The 20,030-nt window shown below is 38.6% G+C and overlaps 1 pseudogene; it reads left to right on the top strand.

Moving 5' to 3' along the window:
* The first annotated feature begins 13,326 nt into the window (after positions 1–13,326).
* LOC100730789 (actin-related protein 10-like) lies at positions 13,327–15,416 on the top strand (annotated as a pseudogene).
* Positions 15,417–20,030: the final 4,614 nt, after the last annotated feature.

Below are 20,030 nucleotides of genomic sequence, written 5' to 3'. Positions count from 1 at the left end.
AATGGAGAAAATTGCTTTACAATACAGACAGTGCTGTTTACAATGGTCCAATTTAAGATTTCTTTACTTCAGAATGCTGTGAAAGTGATATGCATTGTGCAGAAACCACACTTTGAATTTTGCGTTTTGATCTTTTGGTACAATCCTCTCTCATGATGTTAGGCAGCAGCATGAATGGTAGCTACCAGTCAGCCATACATCTGAGTAATATGTTGGTTAAACTATGATGCTCAAGCAGTAGGAGGATTAAATACATCTCAAATTACTGATTACTGATTATAATTTGTGGAACACATTTAATTGGCCTTTAAAGTTTAGAGTCTCTAAAGAATAATTTAAGCCATAATTCCCAAAGCTCTTTCATCTCTCATTAGCCTGGGCTATATTCCATAAAACTGAGGAGGGAATCTGAGGTGGGAGAGGGTTACATTATTTGTCATTGGTCACACTGCAAATCACAAATTTTTCTAAGACTCCCAGCTGAGGGAATGTTCCATAAACTGAGGCACAACCAAAGACCACAGGCTCCATTTCAGCTTCTCATCTGTGTTCCAAATGACTTCCCTCCCAGCTCTCCACTGATGCCACCAACTCTATTCAGTGATCCTTATATCATTAAGTCCAGTGAACCTTCTGCAATCCTTGCTTTATGCAATCTCTAAGTAGGATTTGACAGTCAAACTGTCTTTCTACATCTTGACCATTCCAAGCTCCATCCAAAACAGATTCTGGCTCACAAATTTAGCAAACTCTCTTCTTGCAGATCCCTTCATAGTAGCTGGAGGTAGTGATCTACATGCATAGTCCCAGTACTCTGGGAGTTGAGGTAGAAGATTGCCAGTTCAAGCCCAGCCAAAGCAACTTACTGAGATTCTGTCTCAGAATTTGAAAGGGACTGGTGATATAGCTTAGTGAGAAAGCCTTGGTTTCAATCTCCAGTATAGAAAAAAAATCCCTCTCAACACTTACTACTTCATTCTAAAATGTACCAAAGCTGTAATTTTATATGGATGTATGTATCCATGTGGGATGATACCTGTCTTTTTCACCAGACCAAATGTTCAGTGAGGATGGAAATATGATCATATTTATCTTTGTTCATCATTATTTCATGAACTGAGGTCACAGCATTCCAAAAGTCCTAGACCTCTCTGAGGTTCATCTGAGAATTTTGGCATTAAAGTAATGAAATAGTTACTGTACACTTTGTAAAGAAATAAAGAATTTAAACCCACACATTTAGGAAAATGACAGTATCATCAACAATAAATATCAATAGGAAATGTATAAAGACGTTAGAAATATTCTAATTCATAGTATTACATAGAATGATAAATTACTATTAACTCAAGAAAATCTGCTTCTCTGATTCAGTAATAACTTTGGTAATATTATTAAAAACAAAATCATGATGCTCAAAAATGGAATTGAAACTTACAGATATAGTCCTTAGATTTTCAACAAGGATGCCAAGACAGCTCAGTTGGGCAGAAATGGTATACTTAATAAGTGATGCAAAAATAATCCTGGAAATCTACACACAAAAGATGAAATTGAGCCTTGCCTTATACCATGGACAAAAAAAAATTTTTAAAAATTGAAAAAAAATATTACATATAAAATGCCAAATGGCAAATGCAGGGTAAAAGCATCATGATATTTCATTTGTCAATAATTTCTTGGCTTCACCAAAAACAGGGAAGAGAAGAAAACACTGATAAAGTGAATTTCACCAAAACTAAATGTCTGTTCACTAATGGGCACAATCAAGAAAGCAAAAGCCACTTACAGAGGTCAAAAAATATTTGCAAATCACCTATCTGATAAGGCATTGTGATGGTTGGGATTCAAAGTGTTTTCCAAGGTGAGTTGAAAGGATGGGTGATGGGGGTACCACGTCAGGACTCTATCTCGTCCCCAGTGCATTCCACTCTGGCTCTCACCAGGATTCCTTTTTTGCTTTCCAGCAGCCATTGGACTGGAAGCTTCCCTCCACCATTGCCTCTCCCCATGATGCTCTGGCTTTGGACCAGCTAACCATGGGCTGAAACTTCTGAAACCAAAAGCTAAAATAAATCTCTCCTCCTTGAAAATGTTTTTCCTCACATACTTGTTAAGGGAGTGAAAAGCTGATTAATACTGGGTTTAATATCCAGAAAAAAATCCTATAATAAAAATTTTTAAAAAACAAACAGCTTAATTGAAAATTGGATAAAAGATCTGAATAGATATTTCTCCAAAAAAGGTATACAGCCAGTAAGCACAAACAAGACATTCAATATCACTAGTCATTTGGGACAGGTAAATCAAAATCAAAATGAGATGTTATGACACACACGTTGGGAGTGCTATTATCAAAAAAAAATGAAAGAGGAAGTAATGTGTTGGTGAATGTGTGAAGAATGGGAAACTGTACATGGCTAGCAGGGATATAAAATGGTGCAGCTTCCGTGGAAGACACTTCAGGAGTTCCTCAAAAAATTTCACACTATATGATGCAACAATTCTACTTGTATACCTTAAAAGACTCAAACAGTTGTGAACTCAAACATTGTTCATAGCAGCATTATTTATATTAGCCAAAAAGTGGAAATAAGCTGGACATCTATCAAAAGATGATTGGATTTTTAAAATATGATATATACATAAAATGGAATACTATTCAAACTCGACCCATTTACCTGTCTACCCTGAAAATAGTTTCTGACAGCTCTTGCAGCTGCAGTGTACCCTGGGATAATTCACAAATTACCCTAAACTTATCCCCAAAATTGGCCATGAAATATCTCACTTTTATTATTTTCACATCACTCTAGTATAACAATAGTCTTTGGAAACAAAAGACAGCATTCTATTTATAGCACCCTGTTTTTAGTAACAGTATTTTAATTTATAGAATATTATAATTCTCAAGTCCTAAACAGTGAATGAATGCCAGCAGTGAGTTGCACTTATTTTTTTAAAACTGCAAATGGGTTTAAGATATATATATATATATATATATATATATATATATATATAATATTTTATTATAATTCTTTATATTAACAGTTCCCTATATAGTTCTTATGTTATAGTTCTTTATGTACTTTTCTGGGTTTTTTTTCTATGAAAAAGTGAAAGCTTCAGCTTTAGAATGCTGGAGAGGATAACAATAGTTTTGACACACACTACAACATGATGAACCCTGGGGATATGCTAGGGGAAGTAAGTCAGATACTAAAGGGCAAATATCATATGAATCCACTTATCTGAAACACCTAGAATAGCAAATACATAGAAACAAGAAGACTAGAGGTTACCAGGGGCTTGTTGGAGGGAGTTCATGTTTAAAAGATATAGAATGTCTATTTTGTGCCCTGGAATTTTGGAGATGCATAATAGCAATAGTTGCATGAAAATGTAAATGTGTTTATTGTCACTGAATTATACTTCAAATGGTTAAGATAGAAAATTTATGTCACATATATTTTAGCTCAGTTTTAAAAGTAAATGGCAGTCCTAGCATCAGGGAAAATTGTTTTCTGTCACCTATTACAGATAGCAAGTGTGTTGTATTTACTAAAGAGTCTTCAAACTTGGGAAGGGAAGACAGAATTGATGGATAAGAGCCAGTGCCTGAATTTCCCAGGGTCTCCTGAAGCCCTTGCTCATGCTCATCAATCTAAGCTTGCTCACCAATCAATTTTCTTCTTTCCCTTTCAAATAGTTTTCATGATAGCAAATAAGGATGTCAAGCTTCAGTACTCCCACATCTCTGGAAAAATAAGGTGTCACCTCAGCCCACAGTCATTGTCCACATCAGCACATCAAAAGGCTAAGAAAAAAGCTAAGTTAATGTTCTGAGTGAGTATTGGGGGAGGGAGGAACAACAGTCCTTAAGGGTTTATGGAGGGGGCCAACCCAGGGAGGGGAATGAGAACAGGAGAAAGAGTTACTCTAATAATGGCCTTTCCCTTCTGCCTTCCCATGGACAAAACCAACAAAACACACAGGCCCAAATGTGACAGATGCAAAATTCCTACTAAAAAGCCTGGTTGTTAAGTTTTGCCAGCAATAATTCTCACCACCCAGTCCAGGAGCACAGCTTCCATTTTCCTTTGCAGAATGATAGTCATAGCAATAATAATGGAGGGCTGCATTCCAGACCTCCACTAGCAATGGCTAATTCTCAACATCTGGAATGAGACCACAACAGAACCAAGAGACTCACCAGCTTTAAGACAATCATCTGCTTTCTTTTTTTTTTTTTTTTTTTTTTTAATATGGGAAGCACTTTAATACCTAGATTGGGGCAGTTTTATTGCTGTGATACCTTGAATCATTTTATAGTAACTCAGTAATTTTATGGTAAGAGACACAGAAGATGATAATTTCATTACACAGCAAACTGTGAACTTTTAATTCCTATTCGGATATTTTCCACATCTGTCCAGTTTGGACCCAGAACAAAAGTCAGCTAGTATATTTCACTCATTTTTCCCCCCTTCTGCTAAAGTTGTTTGAAATACTAAGTGGAAAATTGGGACTGATTGTTGGCAAAGGAAAAACAAAAAACTGGATTTCCTGGCATTTTTACTTATTTTGGTACCAAGAATCGAACTCAGAACCTTGTGCTTGCCAAGCAGGCACTGTGCCACTGAGCTGTATCCATGACCCTCCTGGCAGTTTGAAAACATGTGTCAGGCAAGCACAGCGCAGGGTAGACACATTGCTTTCTCTGCGAGGGTACACGTGGTCATGTGGCTGTCACCTTCGCAGGCCTCAGGGATGCATGGACTGCAGTGGGTAGTGAACTCCCAATGTCCGCTCTGGTCCCAAGGATAGTGCTTTTAGCTTCCTAACTATGACTCAAGCCCATAAAGCAGGGGGACGATGGTGCTGGAAGGAGACCAGAACTCCTCGATTATCCTCAGTAACCAGAGATGAGACCAAGTCTCGCCCCTCAGCCCCGTGCAGGCAGCGACCTGGACAGGACCGAACAAGCCTCTGGAGTGAGACTTGAGCACATCACCTTTTGCCAAGCACAGACGGGGTCTGACGTTGCTGAGCGAAGAAGAGAGAACCCGCGTCTCAGACACCACTTCCAGATGACCCAGGCAGTTTATCAATGTCCCAAGTCAGGCAGTCAAAAGAAAAAAGGGGAGGAGAGAGAGCTCCAGAGTGCACTAAAGGGTAAAACAGAGCGACACAAGGATGCCGGCTGGCATCTGCTTTCAAAAAAGGGTATCTGTGGTATAATTCTGCACACCATGAAGAATTAAGAGTTACATCTTTTACTTGCCTAATTGAACTCAATTTTTTAATTAACAAAATCAATCTTATGTAAGCTTCCTCTCATTCCTCCATGGTGTGTGTTGGAGGGCTGGTGGTGAGGGGAAATAGATACTAGTAGGGGAATGCCTTAAGGGTGAGCGGGGCATGTTATCTTAGAAATCAGTAGCTTATAAAAAAAAAGAGCAGAGAAAAAGCCATTTCTTCTAAATGTATCCATTTGTCTAACTTTCCCTGTCTTATATCCTTCCAAGAGTCAGGATATTGGTTTCCAAATACTACTTGAAGATTACTCATTTTCATTTAATATCTATAAAACAGTGGTGGTACAAAATAAAGATGCCAATTCTTCTCAGTGCTAGGTACTCTTGGTTATCAACCTCACAGGACTAAGAGACTCCTGGAGAGGTGATTGGATTGGAGGACACTAACTTCATCAATGATTTGAGTCACTAATGTATTCTTTACAGAATGGGCTATTAAGAGGTGACACCTAGTTGGAGGAAGTGGAAAATGGTGACATGGCCCTAGGGACTGTATCTGGTCCCTGGCCCCTTCTTGTGTGAATCTTTCTCTGCCTCTCTGCTTCCTGGATGCCTCAAGTTGAGGAACTTCTCTCCGTCATACCCTCCCATCATGATGATTCTACCTTTGAGCTGGCTGACCAGAGACTAAATCTTCTGAAATTGTAAGGCAAAAATAAACCATTTCTTCTATAAAGCTGTGTATATTAAGCATTTTTTCCTAGCAATAAAAACTGACAAACATACTCGCCATTCATAATTGAAACAGCAACAGGTTTTTTTTTTTTTTTTTTTTTTTGGAACTTAACAAAGCAATCTGAAGCTTATGGATCAATGATTAGACAAATTAGAAGCACATATAGATGTGATAAAGATTTAATTTGAAAAATGAAATAACAAATAAATTGGAAAAAAATAGTATAACTCAAAAATGGCTTTGGTGCAATTGGTCAACTTTTCATAAAGAAATAAGCCAGACAGTACTAGATTTTGCTCTTTACCAGTTCTTCTAAGTGTTTCCAAATCTTTTTTGAGTTTTCCAGTTTTTTGACACCAAGAACAGGAGGCTTCCCTTTGCTCTCTTCTGATCTACTTTTCACTCTGGTCTCCCACCAGTTTCTGTGATCCACAACTTTCCTGAAATCCCAGCTCCCATGGACACCAGTGTCCTCCATATTTGGTGTTTCTGTAATGTGAGGAACACTCTGCCTTAAGTGTCTTTGGCCAAACTGAGTCACAGGACGTCCTTCACTCTCAAAGTATATCCAGGACCAGGATCTTTTTGCATGCCTGAGTCTAACAAAATGAAAATATTCAGTAGTTGCCAGAGGTTAGAAATGAGGAGGGCCAAAAATGCAGAGCACAAAAGATATTTAGGGCAGTGAAACTACTCTGTATGATACTATCATGTTGGCTTTATGACATTATATATTTGTCCAAACCCCAAGAATAAAGACAAAAAATTTCTAGCACTTTTTAAAGAATGGCTTTATTCAGGACTACTCTGATACTTGTTAAGACTAGGGGAGAGAGGCAAGGCTTAACTCCAAAGACGGCTGGGGATTTCTAGCCAGTGTGCAGTGAGAGTGTCAGTGGATGGAAATTACTCACAAGAGACATCAAAGGTAAGTGGAATTCTTGATAAGTTAACTTCACAGGATTGTTGCTAAGGGAAGGCAGGGTGACCAGATACTAAGTGTTGGGGAAATAGGAATATGATTATTTATTCAGGTTGATCATTTTTTGGGAAGGGCAGGGTTCTCATGAAGTTGACTTAGCAGTGTTTTAAGGAATGTTAGTAAGTATAGCAAAGGCAGGACAAAGGCCAATATGGAGCCCTTATCAAAAAGAAGGCCTAGAGGGACCTCAGTATAGTTTGATCAAAAAGAGAGTCTTGATCAGTTCAGTAATAAGAATGAGCTGTAATGCAAATCATGAACTTTGGATAAGAATGACAGGTCAATATGTTTATAATTCTAACAGATGTACTACTCTGATGCAAGGTGACACTAGAGGGAGAGGCTGTGTGTGTGTAGAGGCAGAAGCTATATTAGAACTCTATACCATCTGTTCACTTCAGTTATAAACCTAAAACTTCTCTAAAAATAATCTATTAAAATTTAGATTAAATTTTAAAAGAAATATAAAATTGCATAGTTCCTGACCATGCCCAGGTAGGAGGACCAGTCCTGTGTCATTCACTGAGCAAAAAAATTCAAACCAGATTAACAGCTCTCATGCCTACTCAATTCCTGGGAGATTCAAGGACCTTTGATGCCAAATGGTGGAAATGCTGGCTCTCTCATACATGGCCCTTTTGTTTGATCTCTGTTGTAGTTACAGGTTGTGCAGAGAACAATTAGGATCAGGACATGGAGTTTATAATATTATTTTTATAATGGTCACTGAGAGTTAACATGGGAAAATGCAGGAAATCTATCTGTAACACCAAAGACATAAAATATTTAGTCAAGGGCCTGAATCCCACAGCAATGTCCCACATGAGTCCAGATAAAAACCCAGAGCTCATGACAAGGCCTCCCATGAGTCCAACTGGAGGTCCAGAGCCCACAAGAAGGACTCACGCCAGTCTCTTTATGGATCCGTGCCGGGAAGGCCCAAAGGTCAGTGGTGGAAGCCAGAAAGTCTATGCCAGCAGGATGAAGGAGCTGTGCTGGTGGGATGAGGGTTCTATGCTGGAGCCAAGAAGTCACACTCACAATAAAGACCAGGGCTGTCCTGAAAGGCACCACAGCCATCCTCAGCCTCACAGAGGCCCCGAACTCCTCCAACAAGCACAGTCGGATACATGTCATGAAGCCAGTGTGACAAGCCCATCCTGGAGACCAAGCGGCACACATCTTCCCCTCCGGAGCCAGGAAACAATGCTCAATGTGAGGACCAAACCTTCTCCAGGAGAACCAACGGCTCAAACAACAATATGTAGAAGAACCCAAAATACCTCAACGCAATGCAATAACGCATTAACACCTCAACACCTCTCTTCTTCTCCACCTATTTATCCTGGCAACTTTCCTCAGGTGAAACATCTTCACTCAGTGCCATGCTGATGTAATCTAGCTGGCATTAAGTTGACCACAACAATCTCCCTCCACTTTTCTTTACAGTGTGAACTCTGTGAATGGACTCCTGAAGAGTCATTCACAATCCTTCCCACTTGCTCTAAGAGATACCAACAAGCAGGGAATGCTGGGAATGCTTGGAATGCTCTGAATGTCAACAGAGGCAACTGTACACTTGAGCCTACTGCCTTCCTGCTGTTCAAACTACCTGAAACATGGATGTAATGACTAAAGTAGCCATCTCTCCACTGAGAGGAGGAAATCTACATGCCACAGGTAGCAGAATGCAAATAGAGAAAGAAGATAGAATACTGATGTCATTGTGAACTCTAGACTTCTTGCCTCCAAATATGTTTTGTCTGAGACAAGTAAATCCTTTATTTATTTAAGTCCCCTATAACGGTGTTTTTATTACTTCCATCTAACTGACAGACTTCTCTTGTTCCCAAAATGGTACCAGGGAATTTCAGCAAATCTAGTGCATTAGCAAATATCCAAGTAAGATTCAGGGATCAATAACTTTTGGATATGATTTTAAGTGGGAAAGTATTATCCCTGTGCACACTGCATCCCATGAAGTAAGAAAACCCAGATTACAAAAATTCTGTTTTAACTATTTGAAAATGAACCCAAGAAATGCAGGATACTGAATTACAAACAATGGTAGTCTGGAAGCTTTAAAAGTGATCTTTTGAGCAAGAAAATCAGTTCAGTTCTCTGCTTAAAAAACCCCACTAGTAGATTATATTGCTTCCTTACTCCATTGATGTTGGGTTTGGTCAAGTGACTTGCTTTGACCAGTTGGAACGTGAGCAGATCTGACATGAGCAAAGTTTTAAGGATGCTTGCTGGCTTTCCTGTTGCTCTTCCTGCTGTTCACCATCGAAAGAACACACTCTGGCTTCATTGCAAAATGAAGAAGCAATTAGAGTTATTAGAAATTCAATGTTTGGCTTGAAGTAGAGCCTCCATGATGAATGAATAATAAAGTTTATTATTAACCATTTAAAATTTGGAATTTTTTATGCAGTATTAGGCAATCATAGCTGACTAATACAATTGATGGCTTTCCAACTCAGTCTTACACAAAGTCAAAGTTTCCAGAGCTACTTAAAAGAACCTTCACATTCCAGCTCCCCTTACCCATACGATTTCATCTTCAACAGCCCTCTTCCTTTTTCACTGTGTTCCAAGCATGCCAGCCTCCTTTTTCTGCACCCATCAGGCCAGATCTTTTTCTGCCTAGAACTTTGCACTTGTTGATCCTCTTGCCTGGAATATGTTCACCAAATTCCTGTATGATTCATTTGTTAAGTTCCCTCAGATCTTTAAGAAAGTCTTCTGAGTGGGTACTTACCCAGCCCACTAGTTTTAAACTGCATTTCCAGTTCTTCTGAGATCCTTCTTTGATTCATTTTCTTAGTTAACATTCATCATATAATAACCCTCTTCCTACCAAACTGCTAGAGGACAGGGACTTTATTCCTAGGTCCTAGATAAAGGTGTGCCTAGAAGATAGTATTATTTGTTCATGCATTTATTAATAGATGAACAAATGGATAAGAGAATGAATTAAAATTTCACAATAAAAATGTATGTGTAGGTTGGGTATGGTAGCACGTGCTTGTAAACCCAGTACTTGGGAGGTTGAGGCAGGAGGATTGCTGCAAGTTTAGGCTAGAAAATGTGTTCAAGGCTAGCCTGAACTGCATAGTGAAAACTCTGTCTCAAGAAGACAAAAACAAAAAAGTATGAGTACTAGTTTTTATTATTTAAAAGAATCACATTTTATTTGAAAATGTATGATATTTCTTAAGAGAAAATACAATTTTTTTTAAAAAAAGAAATGTAGGTGGCTTTTACTTGTAATCAAATATTGGGAATTAATACTACCAAAAACTTGTTTCTTCTTTCACATTTGGAAATGTTTTAAAGAATAATAATCTATGTTGGCCAAAAGTCCCCTTTGCTAAGATAATTTTTCTTATACCCTGCAAGTAAATTATGTAGAAATTTATTCTTTTGGAAAATCAACTAAATATCTTTAAAGTTAATATCTTTGGTCCAATAATTTTCCTTTTAGAAATCCTTCCCAAAGAAGAAATCAGTGTTTGAAGCAAAGAATTAGGTACATGGGAGTTCCTTATTGCATTATTCATAATGATATAAATTTTAAGGTAACCCAAGCAACCAACAATAGCAAGACAGTTAAGTTAATCATAGAACTTCACATATGACATTTGCAAATACTATTTTAATGATATGAAAAATTGCTGACAACATAATAAGTGAAAGGGCAGAACACAAAATTGCAGACATAGAATAGTTGCAATTATGCAAAAAAATAAGAATATACATGAGAGTAAAAAGCCTGAAAGGAACATGGTAAATCAAAATGCTGACAGTGATTATCTCTAGTACATAAAATTATGGATGATTCTTACTTTTATATATACTTTTTGCATTGTCAAGACTTTCTATGATGATAATCATGTGATGGTATTACAGGAGATACAATGAACATTTAAAAACAATTTCTATAACAAAGTCTATCACAATGACAGGAAGTGACACTGCATAATGGCAAAGACTTTGTTGTCCATATTTAGGTAGAAAAGCATATTTGAAATGTGGGATAGCATATTTCAGGAAGAAGAAGCAATAAAGTCTTAATTAGTTTCAATTTTCATGTCATTCTCAAAGTATATAAATAATAATTTGTTGCTCTCCAGCAGTTTACACATAGTTCCTTTAAGTCCTTTTTTCTTTCAGTGCCTATATTAATCAGGTTCATGCTACTATAATGAAAGACCTGGAAAAGGCTATTCGTAAATAAAAGGTTTACTTCCCTCAGTTTTGGGAGTTGATATCCAAGTTCAGTAAGCTGCATCCAAATGCAATAGAGTGTCTGACAAACCCTTCTGAGGATTTCAGAACAGTGGAGATCAAGTCTTAGTATATTGGCAAGTACGGAGGGTCTGTACCATCTCTTTTATGACCTAGGATTTGGCCTCTTGGGTCTTTGCTGACAGGTTGAGAGGAGAAAGCAGAGAAATGGGAAAGTGAAATAGACTGACTGAAGAAGAGAGTGATTCTCACAATCCCTCTGCGGTCACAGTCTCAGTAACCCGAGGACTTCCCGCTGGTCTTTAGCTGTTACAGATCCATTACGGTTTGTGCCCGGGGGCACATTCAGTTATGGGGGAATGGGTTTTTTGGAGACAGCTGAATCCAGTGTTTGTTTTTGACTCACAGTGTAATACTGGGGTTAAATATGCTAGGATTAAGGGGGAATGATGGTTGAATCAATCTACTGATTGTATTGGCACCACCCTAATCCCAGCATTCTAGATAAATTAAAAAGGGTAGAAAATAGCTTGTTTCCTCTTTTTTTCTTGTTGCTTTGCTGTCTTCTGCTGCCATGAATGGTTGCCCCTCTGCCGTGCCACCTTGCCTTGGAGCCAGCTGAGTGTGGAGGACTGAAACTTGTACAAACTATGAACTAAATAAAGCTTTCCTTTCTTGCCTTTGAGTATTTGAGTGTATTTTGTTTCATCAATAAGAATAGCACCTAAAACAATGTCCGAAGCACCTTCCTATGCCACTACCCTGAGAACCAAGCTTTAATATTAAAAAGATACTCACTCACCCAACAGCAATATCCTCCAGGTCCAATATAGGCTTGACAACCACATGAAAAACACAGAGGATTGAAATACAAGCAAGGAAACAAAAGCAGAAAAGAAAAAAATGTGCTAATGCATGGCAGAATGGAGGCATATAGGAGCATAAGAGATTAAACCAAAAAGAAATGGAAATAGAAAGTGAAAAGGAAAAAGATGCACAGGAGAAAGAATAGAAAGACTTATGCTGATATCATACTCTGACGATGCATTCCAGTTTAATCCTCTAAAGGCCTTGAATTAAATCCGATCCGGAGCTGGCCCAAAAAGGGACCATCTCACTGGTTCTGCAAGCCCCAGATGATTTCTGAGAAGACAAGTCCTTACCCTGCAGGCGCCCTTGACCTATAGTCAGGTGTGCTCATGGCTGGATCACAACCAGCACAGAGCGACTCATCAGCCATGGGATAATTTGGAAAAACACAGAGATGCCACACACTTATGTGGTTCACTTGTAGTATCTGCCATCTACTGGACCCCATATCAGTTAACACAAGTAGAAGCCGCAGACATGGGTGGTTGGAAGAGAGTAGATGATAAAGCTGGGGCTGAAGGGAAGAAACCCAGGTCACCCTCACTGGCAACCTCAACTTCTCTATTTCCCTTAGTACAAAGAAGTCACATTTTTACCTAGGAAGGAGATGCTGTGGTTTGAATATCCCCCTAAAAATTATGTTGAAATTTAATTGGCATTGTGACGGTATATGATTATTGGGTCATGGGGTGGGTCTGTCCTCATGAATGGATTAATGTCATTATCATGGGAGTGGGATGGTTATTACAGGAGTTGGTGCCTGTTAAAAAGGATCAGTTTGGTTCCCACTTTCTTCTTTTATTGCTTGCCCTTCCACCATGTGACGATGCAGCATTGAGTCCCTGATCAGATGCTAGGACCTTGTGTTTCAATATCCCACCCTTCAGAATCATGAGCCAAACAAACTTTTATTGCTTTTAAATTATTCAGTCTCTGACATTCTGTTATAGCAGCAGAAAGTAGACTGAGGAAAGGAAAATAATATGGAGCAAGAAAATGGGATCACCAGTCAAACAGGCTTGATATTATACTTCTCTCCTTTAACACCTCTACCTCCTCAACATGATCCTCAACCATCCTCTGCCTACTGGGTGACCCACCCTACTCTTTGTGCCTTACATGTCCCTTCACTAGTTCCCATCATTCATGCTGGCCTTGAAGGACACATTGCCTGGACAAATAGCCCGGAGATGAGCCTGGCACTCTTTCTGATGCTTTGAAGAAGGTCGATGACTATGAGATACCAAATCAGGATGGTAAGTATCTCCTCTTTTTACCAGGGTAAAGGACCAAAAAGTCATTCCAGAGCACAAAGGAAGCTCCAGAAAAGGCCTCAAATTTGCAGGTGTTAAGTTTTTGAGGAAACTTCATAAATTGTCAAAGAATCACAATAAAATGATCAATTTTAGTAACAAAGCTCAAGTCCTATGGATGCTCTAATGATTGAGTAGATCCCAACTGCAGGCTGTTGGGGAACTGCTGTCACCAAGTGGGACACCTGATAAAACCTCATAGGTCACACATTACTACTAAGAATTAGTCAATATGCGCAGTCAGAGGTTCAGAAATGCATTTTTCATTATTCTCCTTTGGAAATGTTGGCCTGCCTTCTCAAAGACATGGGTAGTGGTGATGACAGCAATCTGTTCTTGCACATTGTCATGCCTAGCTTCTTGTACAGTACAATCCAACATAACTGTCCAGCTATGGAGCTGAGGAACTCACTTAATCTTCCTCAGATTTCATTTCCTAATTTGGCCTAATAATATGAAGATTACAATGTAAGAACTCAGAAATGGTTGATACTGCTGGTGATAATATGCTATCTTAATTGCTGAAGGATATGCAATGAGTAAAATGTTTCTTTTTTTAAAAATCTGTAATCCAAAAGCAGATAAGATAGATGCATAATATCACACAAATGTAACTGTAACAAGTTATACATTTATGTGCAAATTCAAGACTCAATTCTTTTGAATTTTCACTGAACACAACCCAGGGGTCCTGAGCACCTGCTGTCCTGGGCCTGTAGAGATCTTCCCTGCTCCAGCAGCTTCTGGCTGAGCCACCTATTCTATGAGGGCCTGGACATTGGTCATGAGGAGATGGCAGTAGTGATCAACTTATGAGATCGCCAAATGTGGATCCAAGATATTTAATTCCTGATGTGATTTTTTAAAAAAATTGCACTGCCTAAGCCTATCAAGATATTTAGTATAATATCTATGCAGAAGAGTTATATTCTTACCTAAAGGAATTTATTCACATACTATATTTTAGGTATCTGTTGGTGAACCCCAGAGACTGCCAATTGTGATTATCGACGCAGTCTTATATCCTTCCCAATTCAAAGAGACTCTCACTCAAGTTATTTTCAAATATTTTGCAAATGTCTTGCTAGCTCCAAGTCATTCATGGCTCTTGCAATTAACTCTGCCATGGTCCTGAATTGTGGAGATAGGGAAAGCCTGGTATTAGCTATATATTAAAAAACTCCAGTACTAAATTATAATCAGGGCCTCTACCCCCAAAGGACAAACTTTGCATTAGGAGTTAAAAACTCAGCTGTTGAAATTTGTACTGTGGACATTAGCACTGCTAAAGAAAAAGCCTCCCCTCAGTGATGGGTTCAGTTCCACAAGGTATCTCAGAGGACATTAAAGTGCACACTTGCTTTGTGATCCAAAGCATGGACTCAAAATTCAAGCAGCAAAACTGAATACTGATGGGAATGATGAACGTTCCTTGCCATAACCCAGTGTCAACTATCCATTAGATGGGGAAAAGATTTTAACATGTCTTGGTATCAGTGAGTGATTCAGTTGTGGAAATTCTTTTAGAACAAGAAAATGAAGAGAAATCAGTCACCATGTTAATACTGGATTCCAAGTTGTTTCCTGGATTCTGTAGGGAATCCCTAATCGTAACCCTAATCCTGACAGAATCCAGGAAACAACTTTCAGAGAACTTGGTAGACATAGGTGGCACTCCTCTATTGCCAGGTGTTCTCCACAGGTTGTTTGCAGAAATAAGATATTTGGTAGCAAAATCTAAATACCAAAAAGTACTTGGCACCAAGACATTCCAAATTCCTACTCCATCTGCAAAAGCTAATTGTATGGCCTGATTGAGAGGGGCTAATTTTGGAATACTGCAACTTATCCTGAATGGGAGCCATTCAGTTTCAAAGGAATATTATAAACAGACAGGCCATATCCCTGATTGGTCCCCTCTCAGTAATTCACCTTTGAAAATGATGTTCGGTGTCAGAAAAGTTCAGCAACCTCTCAGGTAAAGAGCATTTTCCGCTGAGAAATGAAAGTTTGGTTAAATATAATTTTGTTTCACACCAAATACTTATAGGTAAACTGCACAAAGTATGTAGAGTGCTTTATTATAGACAACTTTAGTGGAAGTAGAAGCTTCTCCGTATATATTCATATTAAGATTTAATTCATTTGGCTTTGCTTCTCTCATATAGTAATCTGTTGTATTTATATTAATAAAATAAAGCTAAACATTTTTTTAAAAAGATACAATCCTAGAGATTGGGTTGTGGATCAGAGTGGGGAAAAAATCAGCAGGCTTCCTGGAAGATGGGAGAGTCAGCAGACAGCAGGCATACGACATGGGGGCCAAGTATTCAGACGGAAGCAGAGACCACAGGTAGGAAGACAAAGCCTGTTGAGAAACACAAGCCATGGAGTTCAACTGTGGGAGAGTTGAGATGAGCTCAGAAGGGCAGTCTAGATGGAGTTATGGATGGCCCAAATGCCATGCTGAGAAGTTTGTGCTTAATTCAGTGATCAACTGGGAGTCATTGGAGGTTTTCCTTACTGCTGTGTCAGATTAAATTAAGCATAAACAGTACTTTATGGCTGACAAGGGAAGACCCAGAAATAGCTCTTGCCTCAGAAACAAGCATAGGGAAAGGTAATGAGAAAGAGAACTCTGATCAAAGCAGAGAGGTTAATTAAATTTCTAATTATTGTGAAAGGCCATTAAAAGCCCTAGGTTACTAGAGATAACTGCTGTAGAGTTCTTAAAAGCATAATACTTCTCTCAGTTTTGGATAGGTACAATCGAGGTTTGTGTGTGTGTGTGTGTGTGTGTAGAAAAAATGTTCAAGATACTTAATAAGTGATAGACACACACACGTGTGTGTTTTCCATCAATCTACTCATGTATTTATGTGGGATGCTACATGACAGCCAGGCAATAACTCTCTGAAAGGAATTTACACAGAAAACCATGGGTTTTGAACTTTGCCCCTTTACTGATAGGGAATGTGCTGAGATGGCTCAACTTGCTCAATATTGCTAAGGTTTCCCATGATAGAACTGTATTCTATCATAAAGCATTCCATAGTCTTTTGAATAATTAACCATCTACTGATAGATCATTTTGCCAGTGACCAATGGGGATTATCACACAGCTGTCCATGGCTATCATTAGTGGAACTGGCGCTGTGTCATCATAACCTTGTGTTATGGCTATACACACAGGGTGGTGGTGGATGTGGAAGCAGGATAATACTACTATGTTAACATTGTGAATTGCGTTGTGGTTTACAAAATAGTTACACACTTCCTGGTTCATTGAGATACAAGTTACATTCCTTTCAGCAGCTGAGAAAACTAAGGATCAGAAAAATTATGAAATATTCTTAAATATATATGCTAGCTAGTGTCAGGAAGGACAAGAATTCAGCCTGTCAATCTTCTAGTTCAGAGTTCTCTCAATTGTGCAAAAATATATTTACTGGAACTTAGCATTGTACCTGTAGGTATAAAATATGATTACTGTCCCCATGAACTAAATTCCCAAAGCCTAGCTAGTAGGAGAAAATGAACAAGGAAATAACAAAGTTTAACAACAACAACAAAGGCATACCACAGTTTCTGGTTATGGTGAGAGTTTAAAGGAGGCTTCTTAGAGGTATAGTTCTTTTTGCTATAATAGAAATACAAATTTTACAAAGCTTAGACAAGTCAGAAATCATTTCTCTCATGTGTCTAAGGCTAACAAGTGGAACTGAGATTTCTTCCCTACTTACTATTCTGCTATCTTAGAACACAGATAGATAAATGATTGATATAGATGATTGATAGATAGATAGACAGACAGATATTTCAAATAGTCCATATCTTGTTCACAGAAAGGAGCAAGGCAAAAGCCTGCCAGTTTCTTTAAGGATATGAATCTTAAGTTACATCAAGTTTCTCATTAATAAACTTGCTCATGTCACCAAGCTTTGCTATAGGACAAACTGGGACAGTCTTTGTTCTGGGCAGCCATATTCCCAGAAAAGGTAAAAGGAGAGACTGGATATTAGAGAATAACTTACAGGAGGCTTGCTTGGGTCATAAGGGGTAGATAGGCATTGGGTGTAATGGTACAAGGCCAGCAATACAGTGCCAAGTGGAGAAATGGGGACATTGTAAGCAGCCTGGAGGGCATGAGCAAGATTTTGGAGGATCACTCTTGGCACATGTCCATGTTCTAAGGGAAATGAACTCATCAGGAATGGCAGTTGAGGACAAAGAATACATCAGATGTGCTCACTAGAGCCAGATATATGATGAACATTGGGAGTCAAACTGACTGGCTTAGATTTGAGGTATTTAAATTTCTTGGAAAAAGCATTTCAAGAAAATGTATAAGTCTCAGCTATTTCTCTTCTTGGTATCTTCCTGAAAGAATTAAAAGCATCATATCACAGCAATATATGCACCCTTATATTTATAGCAGTAGTTCTTTATAGCTAAATCTTGGAAATAGCTTAAATGTACATCAACTCATGATTGGATAAGAAAATGTATTTTGTTTAATACATGGAACACTAGTCTTCCATAAAGAAGAATAAGCTGGAGACATTTCTAGGTAAATGGATGTACCTTAAGGCCACACTCTTAAATGAAATGAATCAGACACTCATGTAAATACTGTGTTGTTGCTCTGATGTGAGAAAATGAAAGTGTAAATAAGAACTGAAATGTAGAATATGTATGGTGAAATGGTAAGAGGTTGTCCAAATGGAAAGGGGAACAGGCGCATGGATAATGAGATAAGAAGGGAAAATGGAAACAAAGCTTTTACAAATAGAGAGGGGAAGAGGGCTTGAAGGAAGGGAAGGGGGATGGGAGGGAAAAAAAGGAATCAAATTTTATCACGTACAGATACAAATTCCCTATAATGAATGCAATCATTTTTATACATAAAATGTATCCATAAACTTAATTTTTTTAAAAAAAGAAAATTAGGTCAGAACTACACAGGATGAATCAGATGAGTTAGCGATGGAAACCAAAAGGTGCATTAGAAGACTCCAAGATCTACCCATAGTGGATTAAAGGCTGTGCCTGGAGCAGAAGCCTGGGTTTGAGACAAGAACTAGTGTAAGAGATGTTTCATGAGAGAACATGGGCTTGTTGTGTGAAGGAGTTGCTTGGGAAGCTGCCCTGTATCTTGTGGTGTACCCCATGCAGCCCTCCATCCTTTCTACCTGTGCTGGGAATGCATGATATCAGAACTGCTCTCTATAACAAACATTTATCAACCATAAGCTTCCTATAACCTGGCATAGAGCAAAAGCTGAAACAAATATTTGTTGAATGAATGGATGAATGAGACACAGAACATACTAGGCACTAAAGGAGTCATTAAAATGTGGGAAAATTCAGCTATCGCATGTGCAGAAATGTACCCAGAAAAGAAATTTACAAGGAGAGTTTTCTGCAAAGTGTCCTAGCAACTGATGCAATTTTTGACACTGTAAAGAGGAACATTAAAATGTTCTCTGAGCCAAATTGTTATATATATGATGCAGATACCAGGTAAGCCTAGTTTAGGGATTCCCATCCTTGTTTTCATTCTTTAAGTGCCCAAATTTCCATGTGTCTGTTTCAGTGCAATCACTATTTCGCTTTCCTTAAAAACCTCAAATTTTATTACATAATTAAAAGGAGTTTACCTTGACTACCAGGGGCTTGATGAGAGAATTGCATCTCGTGTATAGAACTGCATCCAGCAGTCATGGACAGTGTGCGTGGCTGCAGGAGCTGGGAGGAAAGGGGATGGCAAGAAATGCTTCATTGCTTTTCTTCTCAGATGAGCCTCTCAGCATCTGTGTGTCAGTAGAGGTGCTGACAATGAATGTGCTGTGGCCTTTCATCTCCCTGGAACCAAAAAGACCATTTCTCCCCCCTTATTGGTTGGGTGGTTTGAGAATAATAAGAAAGACATAGACATCAAGAACAGGAGCCTATTTGTATGTGTTTCCTATGTTTGTTATTTTCCCTTCTGACTACGGTTCCAACTTGGGATTCTATTGCATTAAACATTATCCAGGATACTACTATGCTTCTGAAATTCTCTATCAAGTGCATTTATTCCTTACCTTAAAGAGGATTGCAGGGAAGGTGGAAAATATTGTTTTTTCTGAGAGTGACCATAACATTCTAGACATTTTAGACAGGAAATAATGCCTGAGGAAGAGACACTTTCTAAAATCAAATTCCATGCCAAACTGGCAGTCTTTATCAATGATAGTGGGTACTTTGATTGTGATATAATGTCTTAGATACTTTTCTCTCATTGATGAGACTAAATACCCAACACTCAAAGTTAAAAGAAGAAGGATTTGTTTAGCTCATAGATTATGGAGGTTTTAGTCCATAATTAAAAGGTTCCAAGGCAGAGTGGCACATGGCAGAGGACCAACTGTTCATGACAGCAAAAGTCAGCAAAAGCAGCAAGTGAGAGGGAAAGAAACCTCTCTCTGCTCCTTTTGTCTTATCCAGACCTCTAGAATCACAGCAGTGACAATCCAATTAGTGTACTGATTCAGCAATTAGCCCACCCTGAATCCCAGCACCCTTAATCTCAACATTGAACCACGAATCAATCACAGCCTCCAGATTCGGCTATCTCT

The sequence above is a fragment of the Cavia porcellus genome, unplaced genomic scaffold (assembly GCF_034190915.1).
Source record: "Cavia porcellus strain 051 isolate PalLab524CR breed Dunkin Hartley unplaced genomic scaffold, mCavPor4.1 scaffold_24, whole genome shotgun sequence".
Classification (NCBI taxonomy): Eukaryota; Metazoa; Chordata; class Mammalia; order Rodentia; family Caviidae; genus Cavia; species Cavia porcellus.
The sequence above is the reverse complement of the archived record's forward strand: the minus strand, read 5'-3'. Positions and strand labels throughout refer to the sequence as shown.